Genomic DNA, 5634 nt, shown 5'->3' with positions numbered 1-5634 from the left:
TACATAACTATGAATTAATTTGCTGGTATAAATATACATGATACTAAGGCAATGTTCGTAAGGCAGGTTTGGTGTTTAAAAACTGTTAAAATTCGTGTGTAGAGGCTCCGGCGGTTCTTTGCCGCCCCACTTCCGGTTTTCGTCCGTCGCGTCATTTCCGCCCCACTTCCGGTATCCGACTGCGCATGCGCCCGCGGCTGTGGACGCTTTAGAGACCGAACAGCATTATGTGGAATTTCATTGCGGCGGCCATCTTTGAGAGGATCAGTTCATAGAAAGTTACACTCGGCGGCCATGTTTGTGAGGTCCGTGATTGGAGACATAAGTTATATTTCTCCAGTATAGTGCATAGAAATAGATAAAAAACGGGGATTAGTCATTATAGCTACTCTTCTAATGAATTAAAACTTACTGTAGTGAATATATAGAGAATGTATAAACATATAGACCCACATAAGTATATGAAAATATAAATATAAATATATAAATATATAAACATCTATGAGTAAAATAAAAAAATATATATATATAAAATATAAAGTATATAAAGGTATGTGTGATGTGCAAGGTGCATATTAGAATTAGTATATGGTATTAGGTGCTAAGTGCAAATTTAAAGTATTAGGATGCAGACAGTGTGATATATTATACTGACACGCTTATGTAGGCTATTTTATTGTCAGTTTGGTTACAGTACCTGATATTCCCAGATGGTCTCCCTAGTCTGGTACTGATCAGGCCCGACACTGCTTTGCTTCCAAGATCGGACGAGATTGGGCCTTTCCAGTGTGGTCTGACTGTAATAATCACTGTTTACCGTACATGTGTCAATCTCAATATATCAATACCGCCATAGGCTAATATTTATCAAACGGGAATAGTGTAGGATGGGAATAGGATGGTTAAGCTGGGGGGGGGGGGGGTTGTGAGTGAGGGGGGCGGGGGGAATGGAAGGGGGGGGGGGAGGGGGAGGAGGGGAGGGAAGGGAAGGAGAATAGTCTAACCATGATGATTCACCGACTGTAGTTTTCACAGGAAAGGAGCGATTTCGTAATAATCGTTAAATCCCTTCGGATGGAGTGTTTGTAGTTGGAAAATCCAGAACATTTCTCTGCGTGAGAGTTTATTAGCCAGGTCGCCACCCCTTTCTCCCAGTTTCACGAGTTCAATTGCTTTAAACGTTAGTGCCTCCGGATTGGAATTGTGTTCAAGGTTGAAGTGTTTGGATACTGCGTGATTTTCCATTTTATTTTTTATATTGCGAACATGTTCCTGTATCCTTATTTTCAGGGGTCTCTTTGTTTTACCTACATATTGTTTCCCACAGTCACATTCTAATAAATAAATCACAGATTGTGTGTTGCAGTTTATGAAGTCCTTGATTTTGTATTCCTCCTTCTTTTCTGCATCCGAGAATGTTTTCCTTACTGGGTGTAGGTACCTGCAAATGTTGCATCGGCCACATTTAAAGGAACCTGTGCATCTTGGCATTTTTGGTTCTTGTTCAGATTCCTTGTGTAGCATACTGGGGGCTAGGATATCTTTTAGATTTTTTGATTTTCTGAAGACGATTTCTGGGCGAGGAGGTAGTATGTCTTTGAGAACAGGGTCCATTAATAGAATTCCCCAGTTATTGTTTAGAGAGTCTCTAATGGTTTTCTCATGACGATTGAAGGTGGTGATAAAAGGAACGGATTCTTTCTTGGTTTTTTTAGGTTTATATTCTAACAGGGTTGATCTCTCTAGAGCTCTTGCTTTGAGAGCCGCTTCTTCCACGATGGTAGCTGGGTATTCTTTGTTCTTGAATCTTTCTTTGTATTTCTCTATTTGGGAGTCACATTCTTCCTGGTTACTACAATTTCTCTTTATTCTACTAAATTGAGAAAAGGGAATATTGTTTTTCCACCTTTTCAGGTGCTACCTGCATTATAAGAATATATATATATATTAGTGATGTGCACCGGATGTGATGTGCACCGGAAATTTTTCGGGTTTTGGTTTTGGGTTCGGTTCCGCGGCCGTGTTTTGGGTTCGGACGCGTTTTGGCAAAACCTCACCGAAATTTTTTTGTCGGATTCGGGTGTGTTTTGGATTCGGGTGTTTTTTTCAAAAAACCCTAAAAAACAGCTTAAATCATAGAATTTGGGGGTCATTTTGATCCCATAGTATTATTAACCTCAATAACCATAATTTCCACTCATTTTCAGTCTATTCTGAACACCTCACATCTCACAATATTATTTTTAGTCCTAAAATTTGCACCGAGGTCGCTGGATGGCTAAGCTAAGCGACCCAAGTGGCCGACACAAACACCTGGCCCATCTAGGTGTGGCACTGCAGTGTCAGACAGGATGGCCCTTCAAAAAAATTGTCCCCAAACAGCACATGATGCAAAGAAAAAAAGAGGCGCAATGAGGTAGCTGTGTGACTAAGCTAAGCGACCCAAGTGGCCGACACAAACACCTGGCCCATCTAGGAGTGGCACTGCAGTGTCAGACAGGATGGCACTGGAAAAAAATACTCCCCAAACAGCACATGATGCAAAGAAAAAAAGAGGCGCACCAAGGTCACTGTGTGACTAAGCTAAGCGACACAAGTGGCCAACACAAACACCTGGCCCATCTAGGAGTGGCAGTGCAGTGTCACGCAGGATGGCCCTTCAAAAAAATACTCCCCAAACAGCACATGATGCAAAGAAAAATGAAAGAAAAAAGAGGTGCAAGATGGAAACAGGACATGCACACTTTAACGAACCCATCATTTCAGTGACAGGGTCTGCCACACGACTGTGACTGAAATGACTGGTTGGTTTGGGCCCCCACCAAAAAAGAAGCAATCAATCTCTCCTTGCACAAACTGGCTCTACAGAGGCAAGATGTCCACCTCCTCTGCATCGTCCGATTCATCACCCCTTTCACTGTGTACATCCCCCTCCTCACAGATTATTAATTCGTCCCCACTGGAATCCACCATCTCAGGTCCCCGTGTACTTTCTGGAGGCAATTGCTGCTGGTGAATTTCTCCACAGAGGAATTGATTATAATTCATTTTAATAAACATCATCTTCTCCACATTTTCTGGAAGTAACCTCGTACGCCGATTGCAGACAAGGTGAGCGGCTGCACTAAACACTCTTTCGGAGTACACACTGGAGGGAGGGCAACTTAGGTAGAATAAAGCCAGTTTCTGCAAGGGCCTCCAAATTGCCTCTTTTTCCTGCCAGTATACGTACGGACTGTCTGACGTGCCTACTTGGATGCGGTCACTCATATAATCCTCCACCATTCTTTCAATGGTGAGAGAATCATATGCAGTGACAGTAGACGACATGTCAGTAATCGTTGGCAGGTCCTTCAGTCCGGACCAGATGTCAGCACTCGCTCCAGACTGCCCTGCATCACCGCCAGCGGGTGGGCTCGGAATTCTTAGCTTTTTCCTCGCACCCCCAGTTGCGGGAGAATGTGAAGGAGGAGCTGTTGACGGGTCACGTTCCGCTTGACTTGACAATTTTCTCACCAGCAGGTCTTTGAACCCCTGCAGACTTGTGTCTGCCGGAAAGAGAGAAACAACGTAGGTTTTAAATCTAGGATCGAGCACGGTGGCCAAAATGTAGTGCTCTGATCTCAACAGATTGACCACCCGTGAATCCTGGTTAAGCGAATGAAGGGCTCCGTCCACAAGTCCCACATGCCTAGCGGAATCGCTCTGTTTTAGCTCCTCCTTCAATGTCTCCAGCTTCTTCTGCAAAAGCCTGATGAGGGGAATGACCTGACTCAGGCTGGCAGTGTCTGAACTGACTTCACGTGTGGCAAGTTCAAAGGGTTGCAGAACCTTGCACAACGTTGAAATCATTCTCCACTGCACTTGAGACAGGTGCATTCCACCTCCTTTGCCTATATCGTGGCCAGATGTATAGGCTTGAATGGCCTTTTGCTGCTCCTCCATCCTCTGAAGCATATAGAGGGTTGAATTCCACCTCGTAACCACCTCCTGCTTCAGATGATGGCAGGGCAGGTTCAGGTATTTTTGGTGGTGCTCCAGTCTTCTGTACGCGGTGCCTGAACGCCGAAAGTGGCCCGCAATTCTACGGGCCACCGACAGCATCTCTTGCACGCCCCTGTCGTTTTTTAAATAATTCTGCACCACCAAATTCAAGGTATGTGCAAAACATGGGACGTGCAGGAATTTGCCCAGATGTAATGCACGCACAATATTGCTGGCGTTGTCCGATGTCACAAATCCCCAGGAGAGTCCAACTGGGGTAAGCCATTCTGCGATGATTTTCCTCAGTTGCCGTAAGAGGTTTTCAGCTGTGTGCGTATTCTGGAAAGCGGTGATACAAAGCGTAGCCTGCCTAGGAACGATTTGGCGTTTGCGAGATGCTGCTACTGGTGCCGCCGCTGCTGTTGTTGCAGCGGGAGGCAATACATCTGCCCAGTGGGCTGTCACAGTCATATAGTCCTGAGTCTGCCCTGCTCCACTTGTCCACATGTCCGTGGTTAAGTGGACATTGGGTACAACTGCATTTTTTAGGACACTGGTGAGTCTTTTTCTGAGGTCTGTGTACATTTTCGGTATCGCCTGCCTAGAGAAATGGAACCTAGATGGTATTTGGTACCGGGGACACAGTACCTCAATCAAGTCTATAGTTGGCTCTGAATTAACGATGGATACCGGAACCACGTTTCTCACCGCCCAGGCTGCCAAGGCCTCAGTTATCCGCTTTGCAGCAGGATGACTGCTGTGATATTTCATCTTCCTCGCAAAGGACTGTTGGACAGTCAATTGCTTACTGGAAGTAGTACAAGTGGTCTTCCGACTTCCCCTCTGGGATGACGATCGACTCCCAGCAGCAACAACAGCAGCGCCAGCAGCAGTAGGCGTTACACTCAAGGATGCTTCGGAGGAATCCCAGGCAGGAGAGGACTCGTCAGACTTGCCAGTGACATGGCCTGCAGGACTATTGGCTTTCCTGGGTAAGGAGGAAATTGACACTGAGGGAGTTGGTGGTGTGGTTTGCAGGAGCTTGGTTACAAGAGGAAGGGATTTACTGGTCAGTGGACTGCTTCCGCTGTCGCCCAAAGTTTTTGAACTTGTCACTGACTTATGATGAATGCGCTGCAGGTGACGTATAAGGGAGGATGTTCCGAGGTGGTTAACGTCCTTACCCCTACTTATTACAGCTTGACAAAGGCAACACACGGCTTGACACCTGTTGTCCGCATTTGTGTTGAAATAATTCCACACCGAAGAGCTGATTTTTTTTGTATTTTGCCCAGGCATGTCAATGGCCATATTCCTCCCACGGACAACAGGCGTCTCCCCGGGTGCCTGACTTAAACAAACCACCTCACCATCAGAATCCTCCTTGTCAATTTCCTCCCCAGTGCCAGCAACACCCATATCCTCATCCTGGTGTACTTCAACACTGACATCTTCAATTTGACTATCAGGAACTGGACTGCGGGTGCTCCTTCCAGCACTTGCAGGGGGCGTGCAAATGGTGGAAGGCGCAAGCTCTTCCCGTCCAGTGTTGGGAAGGTCAGGCATCGCAACCGACACAATTGGACTCTCCTTGGGGATTTGTGATTTCGAAGAACGCACAGTTCTTTGCTGTGCTTTTGCCAGCTTAAG

The 5634-nt window shown here is 45.9% G+C and overlaps 1 pseudogene; it reads right to left on the bottom strand.

The window, feature by feature from the left end:
* Positions 1-685: 685 nt before the first annotated feature.
* LOC134944112 (5S ribosomal RNA) lies at positions 686-805 on the bottom strand (annotated as a pseudogene).
* Between the last annotated feature and the right edge of the window lie 4829 nt (positions 806-5634).

This window comes from Pseudophryne corroboree, chromosome 1 (assembly GCF_028390025.1).
Source record: "Pseudophryne corroboree isolate aPseCor3 chromosome 1, aPseCor3.hap2, whole genome shotgun sequence".
NCBI lineage: Eukaryota > Metazoa > Chordata > Amphibia > Anura > Myobatrachidae > Pseudophryne > Pseudophryne corroboree.
The sequence above is the reverse complement of the archived record's forward strand: the minus strand, read 5'-3'. Positions and strand labels throughout refer to the sequence as shown.